Below are 18,927 nucleotides of genomic sequence, written 5' to 3' on the forward strand. Positions count from 1 at the left end.
TCTCTTTGTTATCTTCACCAATCAATTTTAAAATATTTAGCTGGTTGTCTCCAGTGTAAATTCCAAGAAAGGCAAAGACAAAACTAGAAGTCACCCAAAAACTCTAGAGGGAGAAAACTGCTTTTGTTGTTTCCTCAGACTCTAACTTCTACAGCTGTGCAAATCTAACTTTTAAAATCAGATTTACCGGATGAAATCATTACTACACCTGTTTTGTGTACACTTTGTACATTAAAATTTTCATGATGATTATTAATCTGTTTCTGCAAGACCCCCTTCTCTGACAGATTGTTTGTGAAAGTATCATCTATGCTTGTCTAAGTGACTGTCATTAAAAAGTGCTCACCATTTCTGAGGCTGACATCGAGATGACTGAAAAGTTTCCTGCTGTCTTATAGAAACACTTATAAATGCTCCTTGACTTGTTATTCTGTGTGCTACTGAAGCAATAAGAATATTTTATTTATTTATTTTGTCTTAGATTTGCATACACGTTTCTGTTCTCTTTTGACTTTAAAATCTCATATCTGGTAACTGAAATGTCTTTCACATCACAAAAAAAAAGGTTTTACTTTTGTTGGATATCAAGCATAAAATGTCAAATAGTTAATGAACAAGATGTTCAAACAATAGTGCAGTATACTTTTTTTTTTTTTTTTTGCATGTTTCTTCTCTCATCTTGCTACTGGGGGTACAGTAACAATTTATTTTTCATATTTAAACTTTCTGCTTAGACCATATTCAAGATTAAAACATTAGAATATAGCCAGAGATATTTAATAACTGTTGACTAGTCATTATATCCAAAATGTTCACCTATGTGATCAATTTTACAAATTATCTTAGTATGAAACCACCAGGAATAACATGGCTTTTGGACAATACCATCTATTTTATAATAGATGGTAATTTAGATTCAGTTGTAACAAATGCATTCTGGACAAATGACTTATAATTTATACTTGTATAAAATATATATATATATATATATATATATATGCATGTATATTCTGTGGACTCATAAAAGTTATGATACATGTCAACGTTCAGCAGTTCTCTGCAAGAAGTGTAGGACCAAGCATTTACATAAAATGAATGAAGGGCTGTGTTTGGAGTTCAGACTTTTTCATAGACTAAAAAATTTGTCAGAATAACTACTAGCAGACAATGAAAATCCTTTCTTAGAATCATTTTTAAGTAAAGGATGAGAAGAAGGATAGGCTTGCCATCAAAATATTCTGAAAAAAATTAACTTAAAATTGAAAAACAAAACTACAAATCTACAGACAGCAGCACACTTTTAGAATCAAAATGTAACTATTGTGATCTAAAATTAAGTAATTTGTTTTAAATTCGAACGCAACCTTTGTATTCAGACCAGCTATAGTGTAGAATATTTTACAATAAACTCAAAATATTTTATCTCCACTTCAGAAATGGTTGAAAATTGCTAACCAGAGAAGGAAATATTATCTAATGTCAGGACATCTTGATATTGAAATAATAAGACAGTATGTGATATGGTATATAGTCAGATTTTTAAGGATGTCCATGATTTAGGGTACCTGTAACTTTTCATTTTAGCCCTCTAGTTTAGTTGGTATGATGCATTACAACTGTTTGGGCTGAAATTCTCATCTTGTAGCCTTTGTATCAGGTTGACTATAAATATTCCTGGAAGTTTCTTGTTTAACTTTAATCAGAAAGGTGTGGCTATTTCTTAGAATCAATTTATTTGAAAATAGGTAATTTTTGCCAACAGCGATAGCACAACTATCCCTTAGTTTTCTCCATATTTCAACTACATTCCTAACTCCTCTTACACCTGCATGATGCTGAATGGAAGAAAGACATAAGAAAATGCCTTTCTTATCCATCTCTTCAACCTATTTACCTAACAAAATACTTATTTCTGAAGATGAACTTTTCCAGAGGCTAGAGCCTATAGACTGTAGATAGCTATACTGAATACAACAACCCTGAGCATCATGGAAGTTTTTATGTCAGGTCCTCTTAAGTCGGCAAGGTACATATGCTTTATAGAGGAAGTCAGTGAGGACGGAGCAGTGTGAAAGAACTGCGTGGGACAGAACTGAGAACGTAAGCACACTTTGGATGCACAGATCCAGGTCTCCTCTTTGCATCCAAGTGGCCTGTAGCGTAAAAGGAATTACTATGCTAACAAGCTGCAACTGTTAACAGTGTTAGCAAAAGGCATTATTCCTAGGCTTTTCATCATGGACACAAACATCGCAGAGACCTTGTATATGGAAGGTGATGTTAAATTAGGATCCCCCACTCGCAGGCCACTGACCTGATTGTTATGTCATCCTTTTTTTGAGACAATATTATAGGAATCACAGCACAAAGAGTATCCAAATGGAGAAAAGTAAAACTTCAGTAAAAGATTGTTCTTGTGTGTGCAAATATAATACTGCAGCTAAAAATATGGCAATGTCTGAACTAAGATTGCTGAGATTATCTTCATGGAGTCCTGTAAGGAATTTATATTCTGATGCAATGATGTTAGTTATTTAAGGACACTCTTTTTTGCATTGGTACTATTGGCATTTTCCAGCTTTTGTGTAACAGATGTTGCAGCTTAAGAAATGCTAACTAAATATTAGAGAAAATGTGAACTGTGTTTACTTTTGTCAATTTAAAGTTCTCCTATTTTACTTTTTACGTGGTCTTATGACATGCTGGAAGCCAAAACTTATCTTGCAAGAGTAAATTATAAATTAGAAATAAAAGAATAATTCAATTCAGTGTGACTGAGCACTCACTTCATGAATTTATTTTAATTCACATCTAGGTAGGTTAAAATCTCTCTGCAAAATCAACTCTTTTGCAGTATTTTATAGATATTTAAGAACATACTGATTGATAAATAACATGGGTCTGAAATGAATAAAAATTTAAAGTTCTTCTTGAAGTTTCATTCTTCTTGACAATTTTGTGTTTAACACTCTATTTTTATAATTACATTAAACATGAATAGCAATTTTAAATGTCCTGCTCACAGTCATATGCAGTATAAAGAACATTTGTGTCGCTTGATTGTCAGCACTCTTACAATACAGCCAATTGATGAGTTCTCTTTAAATGAAAGGTGTTAAAAGAGATAATGCTTAGCAAATGGAAAACAGACTACAGTTAGTCTCTTTTCTTTGTTGCATACACACTGCTTTCCCTGCAGAGAAACTTTTCAGAATGGTGAACAGGACATGTAGAGTAAGTGATGATGGGAACAATTTACATTGCAATATGTTACATTTTTGATGCCCTGCAGTTCATAAGTCTAAGTAGGTTATCCTTATATATAAAAGCTATCTTGCAAAATTGATCAAAAAAGAAAAAAAAAGGATAAAAAACGTTCTATATAGGAAACTTCATTTACTTATTGTCTGTTTAACTATCTGAAATTATTAAACCAGATATTAGAATCAAAATTTATCAGAAGGTACAAAAGGAAGCTATATGTTATATTACTTTCTAAATGGAGTGTAGTTCACTGGATGTGGTCACAAGTGAACAGAACGCACTTTCTGGGAGCTTTACCCATGGTAACTAAACTTGCATGAGAAAGTCAGAAACATGAAAGATGTGAATTTCTGTTAAATCATTAATCTTGGATTTCTGGATGACTCTGGATGACTCTCTGGAGCACTCTGGACACTTTCCATAACTCAGCCAACAAACTACGTAAATAAAGCAGAGAAAATCACGGCTTAGCATCATGTCACGATTTATATAACCCAAAATGCTCTAAATATTCTATGCATGTTTTGGAAAATTCTATTGCAAAGTCATATAAACACACACACCTGTACACAAAGTCATACTCTGTTACACGTTGTCATGAGGTGCATGAATGTGTAAACTGCTACAGAAGCTTTCTAGAGCCCTTACTCACTTGTATATATTGTGATAAGATGGGCACAGACTATTAACAGTCATAACTTTGGTTATCTTCTGAGTATTATTCATGACATTTGAGCTGATATGAAACAGGAAGTTATACAGTGCAAATTCCTTTTCTTTCTTTCCTTCAGATGAAGAACATAAAAAGAGGCCATATTGTCCAAGAGTTCATCATCATTATGGAAGCCTTTATTCAGGCATTGGTGATGAAATTACATTTTTCAAGCATAGTGAATTACAACAGAGTAACTCCATAATTAAATCTGAATTTAATTCTTTGGGAAGGAGATATAAAAAGGAAAAGAGACAGGATTCCAATTAAATTTAATGGGGTTGGCCCAGCTCTTGACTTTTAAAAAAATCATTCTTGTTTGTGTTTATTTAAAGTTAATTTGGGTCCTCAAATCCCTTTTCAATTAAATTACTAGACAGTAATCTCAATTGTAATTTACCTTTAAAAAATGTCATGAGAAACTAAGATTTTACCTATAAAACTACAAAATGAGAGCGTCCCCTTTTGAATGCTGAAAGAGGAAGTAGTTTTCTGTAACTGTTTTCATGATATTGGATAGCTTCCAGTCATAGGATGTCTTCTAGGCTTCTGAAAATCAGTATCTTTTCCTCAAAATATCAGAAGTAAGGGAAATGGCTGCAGTCCCCGCAAATTTTTACCATTCCCTATTTTTTTACAGAATGTTATTGATTCCGTTTTTCGCACTTCCTTTAAAAGGAAATGAGCTGTTAAAGCAACTGATTTAGGGTAAAGCGCTTGGGTCCCCGATAAGAGGTACCAAGTAGTTGTGCTACCTCAGGAAGCAAGCTGTAACTACAGATCAGAGTCACAACATAATTCTCAGTCTTCCTGGCATCCCTCAGAGTGCATGGAAAATTTGAGCGAGAGAACAGAAGAAGAGAAGTATGCGCGCCAACATGATGCAGACTGAAAACCCGGCCTTTGCCACCGGTTTGGAAAACAGTGCTGGTTTCAATTACTGCCTGCCCATCTTCAAAAGACTGATATCTCATTCTCTCTTTCTCCATGAGATGCAGATAGCTGTCAGAGAAGATTAAGGACATGGCTGGTGCTCTTTTTATGTATCACTGTGATATATATTAGCTGGGCCAAAATTTACCCTTAACAGTAATTCCCGATGGTAGATGAGCTAGAATGATTTATGTTACTTTATATCCCACTATGTGCCCTTGGAAAATAAAAAGACGTTTCCAGACAAATTAAGATGACAACCAGCCTTACATAACGAAAATGTGGCAAGTGTATTGGTTTTCCCCTAACATCACATTTAGCATATAAATTGAATTGGTTTCAAATGCCAGATCATTAGATAGCTGGAGTACACAGCTATTTTCATAAAAGACTGACCCATGAAATATATAAATAGCATTTGGAAATGTCACATAGAGATAAACTGTGCTGATTGCTCAACTTTTCATATGTATGTTTTCAGAAGTGTGCTAATATTATAAAATTAGACCCAATTTCTGGCGCCTTACATATGATATTATTCTACTCAAATCCGTAACTCAGCTCTCAGCCTTGTGCGCGTGTGTGTGTGTGTGAGAGATGATCTTATGACAAGCTTTTCCCCCGCTTAAAGATTAGGGGAAAACAAAACCTAGACTCAAGGACTGTCATTGTTTAATGCCAGTTTGACCATGCAGAGACGAAACGGACTCAGTTACCAAAACATATTAATCATAGCTACACGCAATCTTCCACGGCAGGAAAGGCGGTGAGGTCCAAGAGAGAAGCCGGACAGGTTAGCCCAGCCGCTGGCCCAGCTGTGCGGTGCTCAGGGCCGTGGAGGCCCAGGGGTCTCTCCAGGTCTCTCTCAGGATCCTCCCTCACCTACTTCAGGACTCACAACCAACACGTACCCCTGCAGTCCCCCCCACATACCCCTGCAGCACTTGCCTCCATGTACCCATCAGTCCCTCTCCCCCAGCATCCCCAGACCCCTCAGCTCCAGGCCTGGGCAGGGGACACCCCAGGGAGAGCTGCCCGGTCGAGCCCCTTCGGTGCCCACTCCCAGCTGTCGCTGATGCCCTCGCCCACCCCAGGCCCTTCGGAAAGTTTATCCGCCGTTCGCAGCTCACGCAGCCGCTAACGGGTGGTTTGCGCTTGAGGTGCCCCTCTAGGCTCATCATCAGGCTGCCCCGGTCCTGCCGGGCTACTGCAGCCTCTGTGCTGGCACTGCTGGCAGCCGGGGCCAGCCTGGGCCATGTGCCACGGGCCACTTAGAGGTAAAAAATATCTCAAGAAAAACCTCGGAGCAATAAGGTAACGTTTGATGGTACTGCAGGCTGTACGTAACGGAGGTTTCTGCTACCCGCAGGAGCTTGTGGTATTCCGCGCGGGTGCTTCAGATTCTGCAATATATGCTCCCAACAGGGCATACGTGTCAGTTCTTCAACTGCAGTCATCAAAATTACGCATAGGTGTATCTGCACGCTCTTAGTAATCCAGTGTTAACAATCTGATTTCCGATTACCAAATCTTTTTTTATGTAAAAAAATCTAAGGGCCTCTCCACACATTCTCCTAATTCTCTGTAAGCATACTGAGTAGGTTTGAGGAGTATGAAGTATGGGCTGAATAATGAAGTTACGTTGATTACCTACAGCAAGGCAAGAGGAAAAGATATTACCCAAATATAGTGTCTACAAGTATGGATTTGTTGCATGTATGAAGCATTCAGATAAACCCTGAAATATAAATTTATAATATCCCTTTCCACATATATCATAGAAATTGGAAACCTAAATAATTCAGAGGTGTGAATAACTAGCAAGTTGCCATGAAGCAGGAATCTTGCTCTTCTGTTCTATTTTCTGATAGATAGCTTTTCCAAAATAATAGCTGGTTTCCAGGTGGAGCAATACTGCCGAAAACTGAGTTACTATAACCTGATTCATTCCATTCTGTTTCAAAAGAAAACAGGGCAGCACAGTGCAAAGTGCTGCATCATAACAGTGATAGATTATGCTTTGACTGTTACTAATCATAAATGTCAGACTGAGTAAAAAAATAAACTTTTTCAAGAGGATATACGAAGCTAAATTCTGCTGGCATAATTTTGGCATCATTTTACAGAAAGTAACTTGAGATTTCTAGGAATTTGCAGGTTTTGTGTTTAGAAGGATTGTTGAATTGTGTGGCTTTTTTTATTTTAATGCTGATTAAGCAATGCTCGCTACACCTGAACTGGGGAAGTAAGATGAGCCTTTCAAAGGCTCATGTAGAGAAACTTATTGCAGGAGAGATTGATTATCACTAAAAGACTGAAAAGCAAGTTATCAGAGTACTGTATTCACTTATGAGGCATGAAAAATGTGAATTTTAATAGGTACATGATGAAAGCACAGAGAATTATAAAGTGTTGAAATATAGAAAATTTAATTTTACTTTTTTTTAACTAAAAGAAACATTTTTCTTTTATTTTTGTACTATGAAATAGTATCACTGATGTATGTATGATGGTATAATACTGTAGTAACGTGACACTATTAGTGTGATAATAATCATACTGAACATAAATCATACTAACGCTTTGGAGGGAAAGCATTTTGATAATCATGGGTAATAACGCAGGGATTCAAAATACATGAGAAAAGTTTTCCAGAAGATTTTTTTTTTTTTTAAATATACTGGAAAATGTGAAGAAATATCTGTTCCTTTGGTACTATATCCAAGAGGAACATTATCCCTTTTATTCATTCTAGAAACAAATTGTTTCTAGAAAGTACTTATTTTGTGTTTCAAAGTCACTGTTTCTAGAATTTTCAAGAATTCCAAGCATTATTTTAAGATGATGTATTTATAAATTATGTTTGTTCTGGTCTAATTCACTTTAATCAGAATCATCCTACTCTACCTGAAATATGAAATATATCTGAGACAGGAACTTAGAACTATACTCCTAATGTGAATTCAGCAGTGAAAAAAAAAAAAAACTTGCTCAAAAATAGAATATTTCTGTGAAGGTGGTAATAATATAAAGAATGCAGTTCATCTGACCTGATTGCATATATCTAGTAGAAAATTTATTATTTTAGGTTAATTATCAAGATCTTCTCTAGAGGAAAAGAAAGAGGGTGATTCAGATTATTTATCTTGGTTAACTTTCTTAAAATAGAATAAAACACAGATGCCTGTCTCTTTCCATTGGCTATTGAGGGAGCCTGTGTAGGTGTGTTACACTAGATTTTTAACTTTCGATGCTTAAAATAATAAATTAAACCCTAAGAAAACATGGACACCTCAGGCTTTGTATTACTAAAAGCAGAAACACTAACCATGTCATAAACAATAATCATTCACAGGCATGGAAATAAAATAGACAAACTTAGGTTATTAGCAGTCCTATAATATCTTTGAGCCTGTAGTAAATGCTGTAATATTTCATCTCCCAGTGATAATCTTTCAACAAAAAGGAGCTTTATTCCTTGTTATGTTTTAGTCTTCCGGTAATAACACTAATTTTTCCACCTCATTTAGCAGTTGTGGTTAGCAGGCACTGATTCTAGGAGCAGAATTAATTCACACAGATTGTATTAATAAGAGGTAATGTAAGTGGGATAAATAAAGCTAAAAAAAGGAAAGTGAAACATTTTAGTCACAGTAAGTTTGCCCAAGTCTGTGATATATTTTGTCGGAGTGGTAGTGGATACCTGTGGAGAAGCACTGGATATTTTTTCCTCAGCAGAAACTGTGAATAAGTTTGATTTAACTGCGGCAGGGAAGCTGCAAATGGATTTCTTGATTCATTTAGGACACAGTCAGAGGTAGGATATAGCAAACCCTAGAGAGAAGAGGACAGCGTTATTGTTTCCTCCCTTAATAGGTGTGAAAGGTTGGAACTCTGTCAAGTGGAGGCAAGTTCATCTGTGTAAAAGACAGTGCAAGGTACTTGCCAGTCAGACGCATCGATTGCTTGATACAAGGGTGAACCACAGGTGACAGCCTCAGCAGCCCCTGATGGCTTGCTACCTGCTGCAGCTGGGAGAGTTAGATAGCCAGCAGACGCTGAGCTACCCCCAGCCCTGCTGCCAGTCATGCCGTGAAGCTCAAGCATGCAAGCTGGAGTCAAACTGCTGATAAATTACATGAGGTTTTATTAATCACAGGCTGGTCAGTCGTGCCCAGTGTTGCTCCGCTAAGTTAACAGATCTAGTTCAAAATTAGCGTTAGGTGAAAATTCTATATGCTCCCATCCCTATTTCCAGGGAAAATATATATATATATATATAAAAAGGTTAAAAAAACAGAGAAAATGAATTTAAAGAGAACAAGTCTTTCTTTTCAAGTTTTGGAAAAAATAAAAAGCTAAATAGTCTGGTTTTCATATGTGAGAAATGCCACCTGTATTTTCAAACACCAACTTATTTTTAAGTTGTGGTAACAAAATGCCGTGGAAGCAATTGATAAAAAAAAAAAGAGAAGCTAAATTAAAGGGGCCTACATCGAAGTTGTAATGAGTTAAAGAGCTTTAGAGGGCTACCTGAAGAGTAGTTACTGTAGAAGTTTAGGCCTTCTCTGAAGGGGAAGTTAGCTATAGGTATATGTTGGTAATCTGCATATAGAACTGTGTGTTTACTACCATTTATAATTTTTTTTAAACGTAGTTAAAGACTTGCTTGGGAGTACATGGAAAAAGAAAAATGAATTTGATTGCTTGTTCATTTAGATGGCATATAATTATTTAATTTACAAACATAATTTGGTGAGGAGGGGGATTAATTGTTTACAAGGCTAGAGCCTGAATGTACAGTGATATTATACTCTATTAATGGTATGCTAAAGAAATGCATTTTTTAGTCTGAGAAATTATTTTACGCTTTGAACTTCTGAAATACTTTTAAAAAGTATTTATTTATTTATTTATTTGATTTGTTCTTTGTTTTGAATATTCATAGTAGGCTCTAACTCTTCCATCTCGAGATCTGTGATAAAGAAAGCAAAAAAGTGATACTTAACATCTTTCTCTCATAACCCTTCTGTGAGTTATACTGATAACAGGGGAATCTTCTACCAGAATAACCATTTGCTGATAGTCTTAGGCACTCTATAAAGTTTGAATTACACCATTAAACTCAACCCAGTCAAAAACTTCTTTCTATAAAGAATAAGCAAGTCAGGGAGAATCTTTGTTATCAACTGTGGTTGAGCACTCTGTATTTTGTAATGGATATTGTACAGAGCCAATCTCTGTTATATTTGAGTATCGTTTAGGGTATTTTACTAAAGTCTATCAAAAGGCATTAGCTTAAAATAATAATTTCTTTCCAATTCTTTTCATCCATCTGCTTTCTGCACAGAAAGCAAACAAATGGAAGAATATAGTTCCAACCTAGACATTATTTTTATTTTTGAAATATTGTCTTAGCATTCTAAAGAAGAGTGAGCATTTGTATTTAGATGTAATGAGATTGGTAGTAGTTCTTAGATTCTGCGCTAGGTTATTCAACAATCTGAACACTATACATAGAGAAGCCAATGACCTGAAGAGATTAGCCTTGGCCTGAAACAGAAGCAATACCATCTTTAGCAAGGAGCTGAGGCCGTAAACATACTGTAAGCATCCCAGTCACTCCCCTTACCTATCAAGCCATTCCTGCCTTTAAACTTTCTTTTCTGTTGTACTGACACAAGTAGTAAATAACGCCCCCCCCCCCCCCGCTCCCCCTTTATGGTTACAAATTCTCAACTCATAGGTACAAACAGCAGGAGAGGCTGCCCACAGGCAACAAATGTGACTGTGATAGAAGAGAGGGAAAAGGCGGTCTAAACTTGTGGTACCACTGAAAAATAAAAACATGTTAAACTATACCTTTAGGAGGATTGCAGAAGAGTAAGGTAGTAATTTGAGGGGGTAAAAAGGGGCCTGCTTACAATTCATTTGCCAGTGCAAAAAGAATATAATTTTTTAATGTAAAACAATTTTCTAGTGAGCGCCAGTGGAAAAAGTGCTCTTCAAGGTGAAATGCTTTCATTGCAGATGAATTATGTGGCCTGTTTACTGAATCAGTTCCTGTTTCCACAGAGATAGTACTGTAAATCCAGATAGATTGAACTGCAGATAATAGATCCTTATAAAAGATCATATTTTGCTTTAAGAGTGCCTTTTCACAAAGCCCACTTGGTTTGGCCCACTCTATTTGATTTTTGCTGCAAAGAGTTCAGCATCCAATCTGACTTCAATATTTGAAAAAAGTCTATTGTTATGATCTGCAGTTAACTATACCTTCTTCTGCTGTGGATACGAGCCGATCGTTTTTCTACGAGATATCCGTTATTCAACATTTGTATTAGTCTCTATTTAATAGAGAAAGATAATCCTTCCAGATATTTCAGAGAATTTTACCAGCTTGGAATTTTTCAACCTTTCAACCTTCAACCTTTCAACCCTCAAATGTGTCAAACCCTCACAGTATTTTTTTCAACTAATTGCAGTTTTAAGCAATAGTTCATTTTAAATAGTTGTGTGCATTCTGTAAAACTTACCTTATATAAAGCAGAAAATAGTAAGTCATCCTGAAAGGCAAATTCAGAAAACATAAGATCCTTTACCTATTCCCTGTTCTAGCTGGCATGTTACCTCTTTTCTTTTAGAGCAAGTGTGTAAATATTTCATATATTTGTTTCCTTTAATTTAACCTAATTTTTCTTGACATTCTTTCTCTTTCAGTAAAGGTGACACACTAGATTTGTTAATTGCTCTATACACATTTTTTATTTTTTTGTCCACCTAAGAAAGTTTAAAACCCTCATATTTGTTTCTTAGGAAAATTATCCATGCACTTTCCTGGACAACCATTCCGACCTTTTCCCAGAGAGTGTGATTTCTGGGCCATTCTTGAGACATCATAATATTGTTCCAATATGCTTTATACTTTGTTACTGCACAGCTGTGGGGATGAAATAGTACAATAATATAATATGTATCAACAACATACATTTTCAATCCTATTTCAGTTAAGGCTGAGGAGGTCACAAAAGTAATTTAAAGCAGAATAAGAGGGCAAATGTGCAGAATTTACCTTCATGGCTGAAAGTTATTGGTAACAACTGGAAGAACTCAAGACTAAAATATTTTTAGTGCTCTTTTGTACATCCTTTTCCGTAGAAAACTGTAAGATCAGGGAGTAAGCTCAATCCATCTCATTACACTAATTTGCAGGCAGTCATTTGAATATTTGCTCTGCTTTTTTAAGCAAAGCACTAGTGAAGTTATGATGCATCACTGAATGAAATTTCAGCCCACAGTTGTATTTTGTAAATATTTTGCATAGGAAAACATACTTCCATTCATTGCAATGGCTTATGATATTCTTCATGAAAGCAGTTATAAGCATTCTTGGGATTTGGGACACAGATTTTCAGAGCTTGCTTTACCTCTGAACTTCCAGAAGCCAGTTACTTTCTTCATGATCAACTTTTGCTGCTCAAAGCATAGTAGGCACTAGCACACAAAGATCATATAGACTTGAACAACCCTTGGGGACAGGGGGGAGAACTAATTTAACTAATTGAACTAGTTTTATTTCAGAAATCCTGAATTACAAGACTTCTTTAAGTGAAAGTACTTTCAACAAAGGAACTTCCGAAAAGTCGTAAATGTGCTGTATAGGCAGTATGTAAAACTACAGTACTGTACAGAAGAGAGATGAGAGTAAACCTATAATCAAGGCAACTGCCTATGTTATCTTTACCAATCACAGGAGCTTCCTGGTCAAAGAACTTACCTAAATTGGCAAAAACAAATAAACAAACAACTATTATTGTTGGGAAAACAATTGAAATTTAGGGTGGTTTTATATCTAACTGTTTCCTATTTTCTTTCACTTCTGTTGTCAATCTTCTTTTTATTTTTCTAAATAGCTTTCAGCATCCTGTTCTCTCTCATCCCATTTATCACCTATTTACAACTGTGCAAGAATCTATAATAGGACCCAAACCATGGGGAATGGTAGGAGATAGTTGGCCTGACAAGAAATGTAAATCTAGTGATAAAATCTAAAAGCATGATGAGCAGTGGAATTCCACCCAGGGAGAAATATAGGTATCAATTTGCTCTTTGAATTAGATATGCAGGGGAAATTTTCAGGTTCAACACCTTGCTGAAAGATGGCACTAGAATTAAAATGTAAGAAAAGAATGAAATAAAGCAACATAAAATAAAATAAAGCTGTAGTTGCAACTCCCATCTGGGCTGTTCATTTCATACTTGCAGGACTAGAATGAATAACTGATGTACTCGGGAATCTCATGAAAAAGAGCTGCAGAATTCATTAATCTGGGGAATTAAATTATATAGCATTGGTTCTGTAAGATGTTAAAGTCGTAGGTAGATTCAGTGATTAAAAGCTCTTTTCTGTCCATTTACTAATGCAAAGTTCCTAAAGGATGTTTGCAGTATCTATATTTAACAGTGCTATTTAAGAAGGTTACAGTACAGCAGGCCTGGTTTATGATTCTAATCTGACAAACTGCTAAATATTGCACAAGTCAGAACGCAAGGGGAAAGAGGGTAAAATTAAGTGGACTGAAAAAAATATATCTGTTAGTGGGTGATCTCCATTCAATTCACAGTAAAAGATTTTCAATTTAGGTTCAAGAAGTTGAGAAACACAGGCTTGTCTGAAGTAAGTAAATATATTATTATTTTCTGTTACTTAGTTTTGACACATCCCATCTTGATACTACCTAGAATAACAGGTTACTATGCCACACTCTTGTTTTAATGCAACAGCACGCAGTGCCACTAAATAAATCACACTGTGACATAATGATGTGATTCATAAAACATACTTAAAGAGACTTTTCATAAAGTCGTGCTCCACAATCTATTATCTGAGCAGCATCCCTACAAATTATATGTGTGAATTTGGAACAATGACAACAGACATTAGGCCAATTGTTTTCACTGGATTGCAAAAGTGCGCTGTCCTCTATTACTGTAAATCTTAGCTCATTTAGGGTTATTTCTTCAAAATAAACTATTACTAAATAACATAATGCATAACTTAACATGGAAAGCACTACTGTTACTATACCATAGTTTCTTGTTCCTTTTCATTCCCCTTGACTTTTTGACTGGCTTGCTATCAAACACACATCTACTTTTGAAACAGCATGGGGGAATCAAAGCCCATTTTTCACTATTAAGGAACTGACACCTATTTATGAAATATATATATAATCCATTAGCAGTGGACTTTATGGACATAAATTATTTAAAACCATTACTCTCTGCAGGATATGAGTTCTGGCTTATATAAACTAGTGAATTAAGTCTTTGTCCAACCAGTTACTATGGCAACTTTATGGACTGCCCAGTTTCAGCTGGCTTGTAATGAATTAAACAGTCAGAAACCCTGAGAGACTCCTAAAAGAAAGAGAATTATGTGGATGAAACTAGCTTAAAAGGAGAGAGATAGCCATAGAAGCCTATTTCAGTAGTCTGTTGTACAAACTTATTTTTGTGCGCAGTTTTAAACAATCTGATTTAGTCAATCATTGTATCTTTGAGGTCTCATGCATATGCATATGTCTGTATGCACTGAAGGTACTCACCCAGCTGCCTAGGAACCAGAGGACGCTCTCAAGCTTGAGGAAGGCTAAATGAGGAATGAAAATATCTACAAAGCAGGCATACTGGTGGCCAAGTCTAAGGCGAAGACATGTATTGAAAAGGAGCTCTTCAGTTCAATGGACTCTGAAACAGGCCTTCTTCACTGCAAATTTTCATAGACTTCTGCAAAAGGATGAACTCTGAAAGAATTATCCAAAATCATATGCATCAGTTTGACAAAAATACGTATATATATATTTATTTCCATGTAGAGGTTTATGGCTGTCATATTAATCAGCCTAGGGAATACTGATGACTAGTGCAGAATTATTTAATTGCCTCCTACATTCCGATCTCAGCTGGAAGCACTTTAACCCCACACAAGGCATGGTGTAAAGTCCACACAGATCACTATGTGCTGAACAGACAGAAATGTACAAGGAGGATGATCTTTAAAACTAAAATCAAAAACCAGGCAGACTTTCCCAAAATCATAGTGACATTAAGCTGTTTCAGAGTATCCTCAACTTGGCTTTAATTGTTATGAACAGATTTTCTACCAATTAATGCTTGTAATAACCACTTATGGAAACTATGCTTCACTTCTTAGGAAGGTTTTTGTCTGTCTTTAAACATAGGATATTTGATTTGGAGTGTTACTCGTATTTACTGTTCTGTTCTGAGATTTTCTTAAAATATTACTTCCTAGAGGAAATAGCCCTGCTTCTCTCACATACAAAGTAATTACAGGATTGAGGGAAGGGAGATAGGATGCACTCTTGTTTTTCTCTACTCTTCTCCATGAGTCGCTAGCTGAAGTTATAGTGACATGTAAAACTTACTAACATAGATGGAGATAAAATTGACTGAAATGCTCATGACAGAAATATGCCTGCTCATATTTTGCTGGCTGAATACCATATGGGTTACATTTTTACAGGCAAGTTTGCAAGGACAGATATTGTTTTAGATAACAATATTACCTAGTTGCTTCTATTTAGGAAAATAAATACAGATAAAGTTAAGAAATCAGTTACCGAAAGTCAGTTTTGCTGGTAATGCACTTTCAAGTTCCATTTACTTCGTTTTTTTTTATTTGTCTGGTTACTTTGATTCTTTATTTATTCAAGAAATTAATATTTTATCCTTACATATTTTGAGGTATTATTTAAAAGAAACAGAAATCCAGGAGCTGTTAGCTGTTCAGTTATACAGCATCTGTGGCTAAGTTTACAATTCGCTAAAGCCTCATTTTCTTCCCTCAGTTCAACTCTCAAACTTTCCGTTACCTGCTTTTCAACACGGCGCTTCATGGATCTTTGAAATTTTTTGGGACTACCTGTGCTTTCCATAAAATCTGCTCCTCTCTTGGCTGCTAAACTTTTTTTGGTAGTAGTGTTCTGCCAGTTCATCAGCAAGGTCTGATCACAACAACATCAGTAAATTTTATTAATCCCTTCTGTTACTTCCTTTGCTCAGGAGAAATTACTTTGATCATGCAATGAACTGCACTAATGTCACAGCACAAATGCGAGCCTTTAGTGATTTTAATATTCTTTTGAAACAACTGGGAGAGTACTTATTATAGGGAGTTCTGCTGCTTTCTACCAGACATGGTGCTCTTGCACTGAATATCTGCAGTTCCTACAGACTTCAGGCAAAAGGACAAAAAAATCATTTTATTAGTAATATTTCTGTATAACTTCAACTGAGCTAAATTGGATATACCTTCACATTTTAACTAACTGACTTTTAAAGCTGAGGAGAAAATTGAAAAATTTGGCAGAACTGGTTGCTAGTTTTTACAGCCCTGCTCTACAACAATGTGCACAAACAATGAGGCAATTCATCCTCCCAGGGACTAAACTGCCAGTGGCCCACCACACTTAGATTTTCCTTTCTAGTCCAGGTCTAACTCAGAATTTAGCCTCTTTTCTAATCATGGCAAGAGAGTTAAATTGTTACTATCTTATTTTTGCATTCTAAAGCCAGGGTCTTCTATTGGCTCACTTCTTTGTGTCACTTGCTACTCATTATGATTCCTACCCTATTAAATCTCATGTTCTAACTCATACTAGCCAGGATTTATTTTTAGTCGGAACTCCTCCTGTTTCTGTCTCTCTCTGCTTGCTTTTTGACTTGAGAAGGTTGTCTGGGTGTCAGAGAAAGAAAGTAGAAAAGTTTTAAAATGTTGAGTTTGATTATGCATTTTAACACTCTAGTAATGCATAAGGTACTGAGGATACCTGTTCCGTTTGATATATAAAAGCTAAGGCTGCAAAGTTATAGTGGCTCTTGAAATAGGCAAAATTACCCTCCAAATGACTCATGAAGACTCTGGCTCAACAATATAATGCAGAATGATTTATTTTTTACAATAGGGTTCTATGAAGCCAAATATCAAAAAAAAAATCTGTACAGAGTGAGACTAAGAGATAACATGAGCAGAGAAGCGAAAGACTCATATAGGAGAAGAGGGAATAATGGCACACAAAGATGGAAGAAAGTTAAAAAACTGTGATAAAGTTGCAATAAACTATTATTGCAGATGAGTTACAGTGGTGGGGACAGGACTAGCAGGTAAACAGGTAGATAATCAACCTTAAGTCTAAATGGACAAATAGGTTTTAAATGAAGAATGTCAAAACGTGAGGAGGGAGCCTTAGTGCCTTTATGAATGAAAAGGGAGGATTTGATATAGGCTAGGCAGAGGATGAGAATCGCATTTTGGTAAAGTAAAAACTAGTTGTGAAAGGAAAGGAATGAATGAGGGGTTAAAGAAATATAATAAAAATCGTGGAGAAATGACGAAATATTTTGCCACCTTCAAAGACAGCTGTAAGAAGACAACCTTGTCTATGAAAAGCATTAGCTCACAAATATAAGTAATCTTATTAATAATATTAAACTGAAATAATATCAGTAGATTTTTGGGACTGTCCTTGAAATCTTTGGTAATATTGAAATTTGAATCTAACTCTCTATGGTTATCACTGCTTTTTTTGCAACTAAAATAATGTAATACATTTAAAGAATGAACAGAATTTAAGGACATAAGATAAGGGGGCGTTAGGAAAACAGCATTTTACCAGATGTGGGTGTGGGTTTACAAAGCAGAGCTAAGAACTTTTCAAAGAACAGCTTCCTACCTAGATATAATATAGTACAAAAATCACCAACAACAAAGTCTTGCATTAACAATGTCTTTTAGAAAGGCAAGTTTCAACATAATAATCGTGATGTTCCTGACTTTCTGATTAATGGATATTTAGGCGAAAGGGAATCTATAATTAATAAGAACGTCCAAGGATATTTTAATATGATTACATAAGGACTGAACTATGTTGAATGGTAATGGTATCAATGTATCAACGGTATTTTTCCTCTTGTTTTACAGGTACAGCAATATTTCATGTCCTAAGTAGCTAACAACCAGATAGGGGAAAGTGGGACTCCATTTTATGGAAAAATACGTAGTCCTTGCAAAAAAGTAACAGAGAAAATTGAAGCTCTGAGATATCACAGGGGCAAGAGGCAACTTAACTATGAAGAGTGTTAAGATTAAGGTCTTGGATACTATGCAATTGAGGTTTTTTGTTTTGATTTGATTTTTAAGAATTATCAGAGGCATTTGGAGTACGGATTTACTCATCTCCAGACTATAACCTTTAAGGATAGCTTTAAAGTCAAGACTTTTCGGAGGAGGGGATATCAATAGCTAGAAAAGCCATTTTATTTTCAGGAATAAAAGTTCTGTGGATCTCATAAAAATGTAATTCCATTCCAAAAAAAGTCTGCAGATCTCTGTACACTTTGTAAATCTTCTGGAATTTTTTGAACTATACTAGGAATATTTTATGGCACACTTTCAAACAGAATAGAAATGGAAAGAAATCCATTTTGAAGATCTTTGACATGGATGAATGAGAATGATTATGCAACACCATTTACCTGGCCTAGATAACCTAATACCGCGTTGCTTTCTAGTTCTGAATATCTCAGAGCCTAAAAAGTACCTGCAAAGTTCAATGAAACCAAAGTAAGAGCCACATTGGATTCGTCTTCGGTATGGAAAGAATATTAGCCCTTAATATATTGATAGTATGAGTGAAAAAAGAGGGTAAGATTTGTTCCTTATGGGGGAGTAGAACAGCAAAATATTAAAAAAAGAGTAAGGGGGGGAGACCTAAAAATGGAAATAAGCCTCTGATCAGTGAGAGCTAAGTGGGAGAGAAGTTGATATTACTCTGTTGCAGGAGATAATGGAAGACTTCATCAACTGAGAACTAGGCTAGGACAGAGAATAAAAATTAAAAAAACAATATTAACTTTTTAGCAAGTTTGGCAATTAGGCCTTTTCAATCTCTAGGTATCACCGTTCTGAAAACTGTAAATACTCTTCACTTTGTTTT

At 35.6% G+C, this 18,927-nt stretch overlaps 1 protein-coding gene across 9 annotated transcripts in view; it reads left to right on the plus strand.

The window, feature by feature from the left end:
- LOC104141847 (cadherin-19) overlaps positions 1-18,927 on the plus strand; it is a 126,010-nt gene that overhangs the window by 53,098 nt on the left and 53,985 nt on the right. The window lies entirely within an intron of this gene.

The sequence above is a fragment of the Struthio camelus genome, chromosome 2 (genome assembly GCF_040807025.1).
Source record: "Struthio camelus isolate bStrCam1 chromosome 2, bStrCam1.hap1, whole genome shotgun sequence".
Lineage (NCBI taxonomy): Eukaryota > Metazoa > Chordata > Aves > Struthioniformes > Struthionidae > Struthio > Struthio camelus.